Here is a 14,721-nt window from a genome sequence, read left to right as displayed (position 1 = left end):
GCAGCAGGATGACTGCTGTGATATTTCATCTTCCTCGCAAAGGACTGTTGAACAGTCAATTGCTTACTGGAAGTAGTACAAGTGGGCTTACGACTTCCCCTCTGGGATGACCATCGACTCCCAGCAGCAACAACAGCAGCGCCAGCAGCAGTAGGCGTTACACGCAAGGATGCATCGGAGGAATCCCAGGCAGGAGAGGAATCATCAGAATTGCCAGTGACATGGCCTGCAGGACTATTGGCATTCCTGGGGAAGGAGGAAATTGACACTGAGGGAGTTGGTGGGGTGGTTTGCGTGAGCTTGGTTACAAGAGGAAGGGATTTACTGGTCAGTGGACTGCTTCCGCTGTCGCCCAAAGTTTTTGAACTTGTCACTGACTTATTATGAATGCGCTGCAGGTGACGTATAAGGGAGGATGTTCCGAGGTAGTTAACGTCCTTACCCCTACTTATTACAGCTTGACAAAGGCAACACACGGCTTGACACCTGTTGTCCGCATTTCTGTTGAAATACTTCAACACCGAAGAGCTGATTTTTTTGGTATTTTCACCAGGCATGTCAGTGGCCATATTCCTCCCACGGACAACAGGTGTCTCCCCGGGTGCCTGACTTAAACAAACCACCTCACCATCAGAATCCTCCTGGTCAATTTCCTCCCCAGCGCCAGCAACACCCATATCCTCCTCATCCTGGTATACTTCAACACTGACATCTTCAATCTGACTATCAGGAACTGGACTGCGGGTGCTCCTTCCAGCACTTGCAGGGGGCGTGCAAATGGTGGAAGGCGCATGCTCTTCACCTCCAGTTTTGGGAAGGTCAGGCATCGCAACCGACACAATTGGACTCTCCTTGTGGATTTGGGATTTCGAAGAACGCACAGTTCTTTGCGGTGCTACTGCTTTTGCCAGCTTGAGTCTTTTTATTTTTCTAGCGAGAGGCTGAGTGCTTCCATCCTCATGTGAAGCTGAACCACTAGCCATGAACATAGGCCAGGGCCTCAGCCGTTCCTTGCCACTCCGTGTGGTAAATGGCATATTGGCAAGTTTACGCTTCTCCTCCGACAATTTTATTTTAGGTTTTGGAGTCCTTTTTTTTACTGATATTTGGTGTTTTGGATTTGACATGCTCTGTACTATGCCATTGGGCATCGGCCTTGGCAGACGACGTTGCTGGCATTTCATCGTCTCGGCCATGACTAGTGGCAGCAGCTTCAGCACGAGGTGGAAGTGGATCTTGATCTTTCCCTAATTTTGGAACCTCAACATTTTTGTTCTCCATATTTTAATAGGCACAACTAAAAGGCACCTCAGGTAAACAATGGAGATGGATGGATACTAGTATACAATTATGGATGGACTGCCGAGTGCCGACACAGAGGTAGCTACAGCCGTGGACTACCGTACTGTACTGTGTCTGCTGCTAATATAGACTGGATGATAATGAGATGTAGTATGTATAAAGAAGAAAGGAAAAAAAAAACACGGGTAGGTGGTATACAATTATGGATGGACTGCCGAGTGCCGACACAGAGGTAGCTACAGCCGTGGACTACCGTACTGTACTGTGTCTGCTGCTAATATAGACTGGATGATAATGAGATGTAGTATGTATAAAGAAGAAAAAAAAAAAACCACGGGTAGGTGGTATACAATTATGGATGGACTGCCGAGTGCCGACACAGAGGTAGCTACAGCCGTGGACTACCGTACTGTGTCTGCTGCTAATATAGACTGGTTGATAATGAGATGTAGTATGTATAAAGAAGAAAGAAAAAAAAAACCACGGGTAGGTGGTATACAATTATGGATGGACTGCCGAGTGCCGACACAGAGGTAGCTACAGCCGTGGACTACCGTACTGTACTGTGTCTGCTGCTAATATAGACTGGATGATAATGAGATGTAGTATGTATAAAGAAGAAAGAAAAAAAAACCACGGGTAGGTGGTACACAATTATGGATGGACTGCCGAGTGCCGACACAGAGGTAGCTACAGCCGTGGACTACCGTACTGTACTGTGTCTGCTGCTAATATAGACTGGATGATAATGAGATGTAGTATGTATAAAGAAGAAAGAAAAAAAAAACCACGGGTAGGTGGTATACAATTATGGATGGACTGCCGAGTGCCGACACAGAGGTAGCTACAGCCGTGGACTACCGTACTGTACTGTGTCTGCTGCTAATATAGACTGGATGATAATGAGATGTAGTATGTATAAAGAAGAAAAAAAAACCACGGGTAGGTGGTATACAATTATGGATGGACTGCCGAGTGCCGACACAGAGGTAGCTACAGCCGTGGACTACCGTACTGTGTCTGCTGCTAATATAGACTGGTTGATAATGAGATGTAGTATGTATAAAGAAGAAAGAAAAAAAAAACCACGGGTAGGTGGTATACAATTATGGATGGACTGCCGAGTGCCGACACAGAGGTAGCTACAGCCGTGGACTACCGTACTGTACTGTGTCTGCTGCTAATATAGACTGGATGATAATGAGATGTAGTATGTATAAAGAAGAAAGAAAAAAAAAACCACGGGTAGGTGGTATACAATTATGGATGGACTGCCGAGTGCCGACACAGAGGTAGCTACAGCCGTGGACTACCGTACTGTCTGCTGCTAATATAGACTGGTTGATAATGAGATGTAGTATGTATAAAGAAGAAAGAAAAAAAAAACCACGGGTAGGTGGTATACAATTATGGATGGACTGCCGAGTGCCGACACAGAGGTAGCTACAGCCGTGGACTACCGTACTGTACTGTGTCTGCTGCTAATATAGACTGGATGATAATGAGATGTAGTATGTATAAAGAAGAAAGAAAAAAAAAACCACGGGTAGGTGGTATACAATTATGGATGGACTGCCGAGTGCCGACACAGAGGTAGCTACAGCCGTGGACTACCGTACTGTGTCTGCTGCTAATATAGACTGGTTGATAATGAGATGTAGTATGTATAAAGAAGAAAGAAAAAAAAAACCACGGGTAGGTGGTATACAATTATGGATGGACTGCCGAGTGCCGACACAGAGGTAGCTACAGCCGTGGACTACCGTACTGTGTCTGCTGCTAATATAGACTGGATGATAATGAGATGTAGTATGTAATGTATAAAGAAGAAAGAAAAAAAAAACCACGGGTAGGTGGTATACAATTATGGATGGACTGCCGAGTGCCGACACAGAGGTAGCTACAGCCATGGACTACCGTACTGTATCTGCTGCTAATATAGACTGGATGATAATGAGATGTAGTATGTATAAAGAAGAAAGAAAAAAAAAACCACGGGTAGGTGGTATACAATTATGGATGGACTGCCGAGTGCCGACACAGAGGTAGCTACAGCCGTGGACTACCGTACTGTACTGTGTCTGCTGCTAATATAGACTGGATGATAATGAGATGTAGTATGTATAAAGAAGAAAGAAAAAAAAAACCACGGGTAGGTGGTATACAATTATGGATGGAGTGCCGACACAGAGGTAGCTACAGCCGTGAACTACCGTACTGTGTCTGCTGCTAGCATAGACTGGATGATAAATAATGATATAAAATATATATATATATCACTACTGCAGCCGGACAGGTATATATTATATAATGACGGACCTGCTGGACACTGTCTGTCAGCAGAATGAGTTTTTTAAATTTTATAGAATAAAAAAACACCACACAAGTCACACGACGAGTGTACTTTTTCAGGCAGACAATCACAATATACTATACTGGTGGTCAGTGTGGTCAGGTCACTGGTCACAGTGGTCAGTGGTCAGTCACACTGGCAGTGGCACTCTGGCAGCAAAAGTGTGCACTGTTTAATATGTACTCCTGGCTCCTGCTATAACCTATAACTGCTCCCCAGTCTCCCCCACAATTAAGCTGTGTGAGCACAGTCAGATATTATACATAGATGATGCAGCACACTGGGCTGAGCACAGATATGGTATGTGAGTGTGACTGAGTCACTGTGTATCGTTTTTTTCAGGCAGAGAACAAGAACAGAACGGATTATTAAATAATAATAAATTATAAAACTGCACTGGTGGTCAGGTCACTGGTCATCAGTCACTAGTATAACTCCTCCTAAGCTCCAGTAAGTAAATGAAGTGTCTCACTCTCACTCTTCTATCTATTTTAATTTCTAAACGGAGAGGACGCCAGCCACGTCCTCTCCCTATCAATCTCAATGCACGTGTGAAAATGGCCGCGACGCGCGGCTCCTTATATAGAATCCGAGTCTCGTGATAGAATCCGAGCCTCGCGAGAATCCGACAGCGTGATGATGACGTTCGGGCGCGCTCGGGTTAACCGAGCAAGGCGGGAAGATCCGAGTCGCTCGGACCCGTGTAAAAACACATGAAGTTCGGGCGGGTTCGGATTCAGAGAAACCGAACCCGCTCATCTCTACTAAAATTAGGATCCATAAAGGCCAAGATTTCGGCCCTATCCCTTTTTTCTCTCAAAAAGAACTGGCTTCACTGCCTGAAGTTCGGACGTTGTTACAGGGGTGCTGCATATTCAGCCCCTTTTGTGTCTCCAGTGGCACCTTGGGATCTTAACGTGTGTTGGATTCCTAAAATCCCACTGGTTTGAGCCACTTAAGACCGTGGAGCTAAAATATCTCACGTGGAGATGCTTTTGGCCTTAGCTCACGTGGAGATGCTTTTGGCCTTAGCTTGCACTAGGCGTGTGTCAGAATTGGTGGCTTTGTCATGTAAAAGCCCATATCTGATCTTCCATATGGAAAGGGCAGAATGGAGGACTCGTCCCCAATTTCTCCCTAAGGTGGTATCATCGTTTCATTTGAACCAACCTATTGTGGTGCCTGCGGCTACTAGGGACTTGGAGGATTCCAAGTTGCTGGACGTAGTCCGGGCCCTGAAACTTTATGTTTCCAGGACGGCTAGAGTCAGAAAAACTGACTCGCTATTTATCCTGCATGCACCCAACAAGCTGGGTGCTCCTGCTTCAAAGCAGACTATTGCTCGCTGGATCTGTAGCACGATTCAGCTTGCACATTCTGCGGCTGGACTGCCGCATCCTAAATTAGTAAAAGCCCATTCCACGATGAAGGTGGGCTCTTCTTGGGCGGCTGCCCGAGGGGTCTCGGCTTTACAACTTTGCCGAGCTGCTACTTGGTCGGGTTCAAACACTTTTGCAAAATTCTACAAGTTTGATACCCTGGCTGAGGAGGACCTTGAGTTTGCTCATTCGGTGCTGCAGAGTCATCCGCACTCTCCCGCCCGTTTGGGAGCTTTGGTATAATCCCCATGGTCCTTACGGAGTACCCAGCATCCACTAGGACGTCAGAGAAAATAAGAATTTACTCACCGGTAATTCTATTTCTCGTAGTCCGTAGTGGATGCTGGGAGCCCGTCCCAAGTGCGGACTCTCTGCAATACATGTATATTGTTATTGCTTAACTAAAGGGTTATTGTATGAGCCATCTGTTGAGAGAGGCTCAGTTATTGTTCATACTGTTAACTGGGTATAGTTATCACGAGTTGTACGGTGTGATTGGTGTGGCTGGTATGAGTCTTACCCTGGATTCCAAATCCTTTCCTAGTAATGTCAGCTCTTCCGGGCACAGTTTCCCTAACTGAGGTCTGGAGGAGGGGCATAGAGGGAGGAGCCAGTGCACACCAGATATAGTACCTAATCTTTTTTTTTAAGAGTGCCCAGTCTCCTGCGGAGCCCGTCTATACCCCCATGGTCCTTACGGAGTATCCAGCATCCACTACGGACTACGAGAAATAGAATTACCGGTGAGTAAATTCAATTTTTTTTTAATGTTTTTATTTGGGTTTTAAACATATTAATTCACAATAACAACATTGCAATTGCAATATTAAGTAGATGCAAGACAATACAAATCAAAAACCCTAAAGCTTTTGTTACATAATGTAAAAGTTACAGAAATATGAAGTATTTGCATAGTACAGTTACATATATATGCAAGTTTCTTTCTTTGTTAATTATTTGTAGCAGTTTCCCAAAAAGGTTATGTTTAAGAAAAGAGAAGAAAAGAAAAGGGGGGGGAAAGGGGATAGCGAAAGAAATAGAACAGAAGAGAAAGAAAAGAATAGAAGAAAAAGAAAGAAAAGAGGAGAAGAAGGATCGCCTTTAGCCCCATGACCCCCCACACATTCACACACAACATCAGATATCAGATATCAATGAAACTGTATGGGAGGGTCGGATAGAAATATTTTCGTCTCATACCACATGGTCATTTTAAAACAATTGTGGATTCGTTATTTTAAAGAAATATCTAATGCGTCAATAAAAGATTCCCAAATCTCAAAGAATTGTTCAATTCGTTGTTCTTTATGTAATGAAGTCTCCATCCAATCCATTTTAAATACATATAGAAGTTTTTCTCTGAACATTTGTAATGAAGGAGGGGAAGGGTTTATCCATTGCTGAAGGATATATTTTTTTGCGACTGCAGAAATAATCAGAAATAATTTACGACAGCCTGGAGATATTCTAGAGGTTGTTATTAATATGCCAAAAACGGCCCATTCTGGGGACAGTGGTAAAAAATTAACTAATTCTGAGAGTGCAAATTGTTTAATCTGAATCCAGAATTTTTTAATGTAAATGCAATCCCATAAACAGTGGTACAAAGTAGCATCGGGCCGAACACATTTTAAACAAGTGAAAGTAGGCGATATTCCTATAAACCGGCATTGAGTAGGTGACAAATAGCCCCTATAAAAATTTTTGAAAAACATTTCTTGGTACATAATGGATGGTAAAACACGATTAGAATATAAAAGCGCTTTTAGGATGGTTGATTCATTAAGATTGGGGAAGTGTTTCTGCCATCGAGTTATGCCAGTTTCATAATGTCCCTCGTAATATGGTATACGCAATATTTTGTAAAATATAGAGATGGCTTTGCTAGTGATATTCGAGGATTGGAAAGCCAAGTCCAATTGGTTCACCCAGTCCATAGGAGAAAGGTAAGATATCACCTTAGAGACATAATGTTGTGTCTGAAGAAAGGCTAGATTATGAATTTGTAGAAAGGAGAAGTGGGATTGTGCCTGAGAAAAAGTAAGAGTACGATGTTCCTTTTGGTTTGTGAGATGTCGAAGCATTGTAAGACCGTTTGCTGCCCACATATTAAAAGGAGTAGAGGCTAGCCCATGTTGGAAATTTATATTATCCAATAGAGGAAGAAATAAAGAATAAGAGGCATTAAGATTCCATTTATTGCGGACCGTATGCCACACTGACCATGCAGACATTAGCAAAGGATTATCCAGTATTTCGGATGGGATTTCAAATTTATGGAGATGCAAAAAACAAACTAAATCTGTATTAGTAAGAAAGGATTTTTCAACCACATAATTAGAATATAATTCAGAATGTGAAATCCAATCTTTGATATGTCTGCAGACAGTTGCATAATTATAAATTTCCATGTTGGGAAAATTAATACCACCCTCAGATCTATTTCGTTGTAGCAATCGGAGGCTTAAACGAGGCTTCTGTTTTCTCCAAATAAATTGCCTAAAGGCTGCATCAAGTCGTTTAATATCTGTCTTGGTGAATACTACAGGTAAGACCTGAATTGGGTACAACAATTTTGGAAAGGTGATCATCCTGGCTCGCAGGATATTGTGGCTGAGATTCTGGTCTGTGGATCTGGACTCTAGAAAAACCCTGGAGGTACTCCCTTTCAAGGGGGATATTCTGTTTGGGGAGGACTTAAATAAGATAGTGGCTGACTTGGCTACTGCCAAAACTGCCTGTCTGCCTGATACAGCTCCTTCTGTGTCGAAGGCCAAAGGCACGTCCTTTCGCCCTTCAGGTAAAGCAAAAGGTCAGGCGTACCTAAGCAGGCCCGCACTTCCAAACCTGGTAAGCTGAAGCCCAAAAGAGCCTGGGCTGCCCGTCAGCCAGCAGCCAAGACCGATAAGCCTGCCGCATGACGGGGCGGGCCTCCCCCTGGGGGATCCCAGGGTGGGGGGCCGGCTTCTAGGGTATACCCAGGAGTGGTTGAAGACCACTTCAAATGCCTGGGTACGGGAAGTCGTCACTCGAGGTTACGCCATAGCCTTCAAAAACCGACCCCCTCATCGATTTTGCCAGACAGACATCCTGTCGGACCAGACAAAGGCAAACACTCTGCATTCGGTGGTACAGACCCTCCAGGAGTCGTAGTACAGGTGCCTCTTGTTCAGAGGGGCCGGGGGTACTATTCTCCGCTGTTTCTAGTCCCGAAACCGAATGGGTCCTCCCGGCACATTCTCAACCTCAAGGCACTGAACAAATTTGTGAAGGTTTCCAAGTATGGAAACCCTTCGCTCTATAGTTCTGGCCTTGGAACCTGGGGACTACATGGTCTCCCTGGACATACAGGATGCTTACCTGCATATTCCTATAGCAGTGTCACATCAACAATACCTGAGGTTCGCTATTGGCAACCTCCATTACCAGTTTCGGGCGTTACCTTTTGGTTTAACAACGGCTCCGCGAGTCTTCGCCAAAGTTATGGCGGTGATGACGGTGGTACTTCGCCGTCAAGGAGTCAGGATACTGCCGTATCTGGACTACTTGTTAATCCTGGCAAATTCCCCAGATCTTCTCCTGCGTCATCTGGATATGACGGTCCGATTTCTACAAGGCCACGGGTGGCTCATCAACTGGAAGAAATCCTCCCTGGTCCCTGCTCAGAGCATGGTGCTTCTGGGAGCGCTGTTGGACACTCACAACCAGAGACCAGAGATTGTTCTTGTCTCAGTAGAAAGTCCTGAAACTTCAGGACAGGATTCGTTGCTTCCTTTCTCGTCCGCAAGTGTCGATACATTCGGCAATGCAGGTGCTGGGCCTCATGGTGTCAGCATTCGACATGGTGGAGTATGCTCAATTCCATTCTCGTCCCCTCCAGAAGCTGATTCTAGCCAAGTGGGATGGCCTGCCTCACCGGATCAGGTCTCACATGATCTCTTTGATGGTCCATCTGTCGCTGCTCTGGTGGCTCCTGGACTGACAATTGTGCAGAGGTCGTCCCTTCTGGATATCCAACTGGGTCTTGTTGACGACAGATGCCAGTCTAAGAGGTTGGGGCGCGGTGCTGGAGCAGCACTCCTTGCAGGGTCGGTGGACCAAGGAGGAATCTTTTTCCTCTCGATCAACATTCTGGAATTGCAGGCGGTCTTCAATGCGTTGAACCTAGCCCAGCATTTGATTCAGAACCGTCCTGTTCAAGTACAGTCGGACAACGCCACCACAGTGGCTTACATAAATCATCAAGACGGCACTCAAAGCCGTTTGGCAATGAGGGAAGCCTCACGGATCCTACGTTGGGCAGAACACCATCTGCCGGCAATATCGGCAATATTCATTCCGGGAGTCCTGAATTGGGAAGCGGACTTTCTCAGTCGTCAGGACGTGCATGCCGGCGAGTGGGGCCTCCATCCAGAAGTGTGTCTACTCCTCGTGGAAATGTGGGGTCTTCCAGATGTGGATCTGATGGCGTCTCGACACAATCACAAAGTTCCGGTCTTCGGAGCAAGGACAAGGGATCCTCAAGCAGCATTCGTGGATGCGCTGGCAGTGCCGTGGAGGTTTCGGCTGCCGTACGTGTTCCCTCCGGTGTCACTCCTGCCCAGGGTAATTCGGAAGTTCAAGCAAGAAAAAGGAAATCTGCTTCTCATAGCTCCGGCGTGGCCCAGACGGCACTGGTTCTCAGACCTGCAAGGCCTATCGTCAGAGCGTCCACTTATACTTCCACAACGCCCAGACCTCCTCGTTCAGTGCCCCTGTGTCTACCAGGACCTAGCCCGGCTGTCTTTGACGGCGTGGCTCTTGAAGCTTCCGTCTTAAGAGCTAAGGGTTTTTCTGAAGAGGTCATTAAAACTATGTTGCGGGCCCGGAAACCGGCCTCTGCTTGGATTTACCATCGGGTCTGGCATTCCTACTTTGTTTGGTGCGCATCTAACCATTATGACGCTTCCAAGTTTAGTACAGCCAAACTTTTGGCTTTTCTACAGCAGGGCCTAGATTTAGGCCTGCGTCTGGCCTCCCTCAAGGTTCATATTTCTGCCTTGTCGGTGGTTTTGGAGGCGTTGACTCCATTTGAACCTCTTGGTTCAAGCTGACCTTAAGTAGCTTTCCCTTAAGGTGGTGTTCTTGCTGGCTATTGCCTCTGCTAGAAGAGTGTCGGATTTGGGTGCCTTGTCTTGTAGTTCCCCATATCTGATTTTTCACCGTGACCGGGCGGTTCTTAGGACTCGTCCCAGATATTTACCTAAGGTGGTTTCTTTGTTCCACCTTAATCAGGAGATTGTGGTTCCAGCTTTTGTTTCTCCTGATACGGCTCTCCGTATCTATGTGAAGAGAACTGCTTCTATTCGAAAGTCTGATTCTCTCTTTGTTTTGTTTTGTTTGGATTTCACAAACGTGGCTGGCCTGCTCACAAGCAGACCCTGGCCAGGTGGATTAGAATGGTGATTGCGCATGCTTATGTGAAGGCTGGTCTGTCAGCTCCTGTTCAGATTACGGCCCATTCTACTCGGTCTGTTGGGCCTTCTTGGGCGGCCCACCGTGGTGCGACCCTTGATCAGTTGTGCAAGGCGGCTACATGGTCCTCCAGGAACACGTTCATAAGGTTCTATGCCTTCGATACTGCCGCTTCCCAGGATGCTTCCTTTGGACGCCGGGTTCTTGTGCCCACTACAGTGCGTCCCCTCCCATAAGGAACTGCTTTAGGACATCCCCATTGTCCAGACTTGTGGAGCCCAGTGTACCCCGCAGAAAGAGTTTTAACAAGGGTAAGTTCTTACCATAAAACTCGTTTTGTCATTGTTGATGGCAGAAAATGAGTTTTATGGTAAGAACTTACCCTTGTTAAAACTCTTTCTGCGAGGTACACTGGGCTCCACAAGGCGCCCACCCTGACGCACTTAGCTTCTTTGGGTTGATATGGCATTAGCCGCTGACAATTCTCTTGTCGTGAGAGTGTGGTGTATGTAGCTACTAACCGTTGTCGTCTCTTTTCTTGCTACTGCATTGGGCTGGTTAACTAAACTGAGCTCCTGTGCTGGGAGGCGGGGTTATAGAGGAGGCGGCGCTGTGCATTCTGTGAACAGTCAAAGCTTTGAGCCTGTTGGTGCCTCAGATCAAGATCCTACTCTACACCCCATTGTCCAGACTTGTGGAGCCCCGTGTACCTCGCAGAAAGAGTTTTAACAAGGGTAAGTTCTTACCATAAAACTCGTTTTATCATTGTTGATGGCAGGCTGTTGTGTATGAAAGTATTACCTCAGTTCCCTAAACAATTGTATTTAGTAGTTAATCAGAGTAAATGATTATGTGATTTAGGTAATCATGCAAGTTAAATAAAACATGGGGATTTAAAAAAAAATATATATAAAAAAAAATATATATACATACATACATACATACATACATACATACATACACACACACACAGCAGTCGGCACTCCTCAGCTCAAAAGACAACAGGCCCCCGTGCCAGCTCATATAAATAAATACAATCTCCAAAAAAGAACGGCACTGGGAGCACTTCGCTTTCACTAGCAAGAAGTGCTCCCAGTGCCGTTCTTTTTTGAAGTGCACCCAGCACCGTTCTTTTTTGGAGATTTTTTATATATATATATATATATATATATAACCCAAAGTCCAACAATATGGAGGTGCACTCATCAGGTTCAAACAGTCAACGGTTCTGGTTTATTCATAACAGCTTTATTGCAGTGTATATTCGGCTCAATTAGTCGACGTTTCGATCCTAATTCGTGGATCGAAACGTCGACTAATTGAGCCGAATATACACTGCAATAAAGCTGTTATGAATAAACCAGAACCGTTGACTGTTTGAACCTGATGAGTGCACCTCCATATTGTTGGACTTTGGGTTAAATATTGTGGATCCACCCGGTTTGGGGAGATTTCCACTAGGGAGCACCCTACTGTTGTTTATAGTACTGATGTGAGTGCAGGAATATACATGGTATATATATATATATATATATATATATATATATATAATCCATTGGGTGCCTGCAAAAAACTGAACTACTGTGGCACAATTTGAACATCACCTATCCTCAGGGCCATTTCTAGACAATTTGGCTTCCAGTGCAAACAGTTACAAAAATGCACATCCTCCCCTTAGATATTGTAAATGTAAAGGTTAACGGGCATGCCCTCATTGTAGTGGGCGTGTCTTTGCAGGAAAAGACTACCTTACACCTCAGTTTTTGACCCTGCAACCCAGACATTGGCCACCACAGGAAAAAACAATTCCACCATATTATGCCCCACACGGTAATACCCCTTGCACCCTATTATGCCCCACACAGTAATGCCCCTTGCACCCTATTATGCCCCATACAGCAATGCCCCTTGCACCATATTATTAGACTCCCCACCCCTTTTCCGGGATACCAGCCAACCACTTAGTATTGGTTTTAGTTCCAGCATTCTATGAACAAGAATTGTATCAAGATGGCTACTTTAACATTACCTACTGTACTTCAGGACTTGCATCTGACAAAGACTCAATCTTGGATTCACAAAAACCCACGTGTGGCAAAATGGATCAAACACAATGGTAGATAATCTTTATCTTCTAAAATGTTGGTTTATTTTAATAATTTTTACATTTTATACATTTTTAGCATAGAAATATGTGAGAATATGGGGAAATCACAGAGTATTAAACTAGTCAACCACATTCTCTTGGGATTCTGTGACTTTATATGATTAATGTTCCTAGTACAGTATGTTCATTTGGATGTTTAGCTGGTGTTTTCTTTTTCCTATATATTTCTCCTACATTTGCATTCAATTATAGTAAATATACTATAAATGTAGTCCGACAGTTCATCTAACTCAGTATTTCTTTCCTTAGAAGTGTCATAATTAGAAAACCCAGTTTGTTCTTTGCATATTTTATGGAAAAAAATATTTTATTTTACTAAGGCATTTAGAGCTAACTTATTTACATATTGCTAAATTACTTGGTACTAGTATAATACTCTGTTGGTAAGGATACAGATGGTGTAGTTCAGGTGAAAGCTGTTGGCAATTCCTAACTCAGTCCACACCTGGCAGAGAGGCAAGGGTTTCTCAACCATATACAGACAATAGGAGACAAAAGTTATGCAAAAGTAGTCTAGATTTATTTCTAGTAACCCTATATTACTGGAATGGGTCAATGTTATAAAATAATAGGTTTCTTTCAATAAACAATAAATTACACAAATGACAATAAGAAAGGCTATTACAGTTTCTGTAATTGACTATTCCCTAAACTAAATGAGCAACGTCCTTTGCACATTATTAGAATGTCCAAATAACGCAATACAGACTGCATAACAGGGATAACCTGGGTTATGGTTAACTCTAAATGTGCACATTAGGGCCCTTAAAGTGTATCTACTAATACTGAATGTGAAACAGCAATGATGCAGTGCTGATATATAAAGCAGGAGCAGTGTCTCTATATCACACAGAAGTTGTGTGTAACAATGGATTCCTCTTATCAAATGTAAGGATCTAAATGCTTCCCCTCCAAAAAGCAATGGCATCCCCTCCACTCTCCTCTCTCCACTGCTCAAACTGTCATTCTGCCAACCAATATATTTTAAAATCTACTTTATTTTAAAATTACTGTAACCCTTTCCAAAATTGAAACTGCAGGGTATCGCTTTTTATGGAGGATATCTTTTAACACTGAATCATACTTGCCTACCCCGCCGCAGGCATCCGCTTACCCGTTCAGTGGGCGGCATTATGACTTAATTCATGCTGAATCGCGTCATCATAGCCCTGTTGTCCACTTTACAAAGCCTGTAATCTGTGGATTATATAGTGGTGGGCAGCAGAGGCGTCACTTACTTTTAAAACACCCGGTGCGGTCGCGGGTGAAAATGGGCGTGGTTCCGTGGAAGGGGCGTGTCTTCGTGGAAGGGGCGTGGCTTCACGGTCCGACCTCCGTTTTCGGCACATTGCGGGTCCGGGGAATGCGGGCTTCACCCGGAGACTGCTGAATCTGCAGTGCTGGCTTCTGCACTGTGACAGAAACCGGGTTGCAGCATCCAGCTCCTGCCACTGAGCAGGAGCCGGCACTTTGGTGTCACCCATCAGAGGGTAACACCCGGGTGCGGGCCGCACCCCCCGCACCCACGTTGTGATGCCACTGGTGGGCAGGGCTGCGAAGACAATCATGCCTCCATGCCCCCCACCCACAGATGCCGAAGACACCCCCCTGTTGTGCCAAGGGGGCAGTCACAAAGTCGGCAAGTATGTACTGAATCTACTGTAATTTAAGAATATCCCATTGTCTTCAATTTGTTTTTCTTTAACATTATACATTGTAGTGAAAAAGGAAAGAAAAGTAATTGTTATCATCATTATCAGTTTTTTTCTGTTTATATACAAGTAGATCCTAGCGATTCCGAGCATTTATTTTACTGTCATTAAAACACTTTTTTATGGCTATTTCATTGCTTGAAAACTTGAGCAATACAATTCTGCTTGTTCTTCTAATAGAATTTCATTAGAATAATTTCTTCTATTTCTAGTAATACAGGTTGAGTATCCCATATCCAAATATTCCGAAATACGGAATATTGCGAAATACAAATTTTTTTGAGTGAGACAGTGAAACCTTTATTTTCTGATGGCTCAATGTACACAAACTTTGTTTAATACACAAAGTTATTA

At 44.3% G+C, this 14,721-nt stretch overlaps 1 long non-coding RNA gene across 1 annotated transcript in view; it reads left to right on the top strand.

Annotated features, from left to right (window-relative positions):
• LOC135050794 (uncharacterized) overlaps positions 1-14,721 on the top strand; it is a 52,256-nt gene that overhangs the window by 21,669 nt on the left and 15,866 nt on the right. The window contains exon 2 of the long non-coding RNA XR_010241825.1: positions 12,532-12,604. This is a non-coding gene — a long non-coding RNA (uncharacterized LOC135050794). The remainder of the gene's footprint in view (positions 1-12,531; positions 12,605-14,721) is intronic.

The sequence above is a fragment of the Pseudophryne corroboree genome, chromosome 2 (assembly GCF_028390025.1).
Source record: "Pseudophryne corroboree isolate aPseCor3 chromosome 2, aPseCor3.hap2, whole genome shotgun sequence".
Taxonomy (NCBI): Eukaryota; Metazoa; Chordata; class Amphibia; order Anura; family Myobatrachidae; genus Pseudophryne; species Pseudophryne corroboree.
Note: the sequence above shows the minus strand (reverse complement) of the source record. Positions and strands in the feature narration are given on the sequence as shown.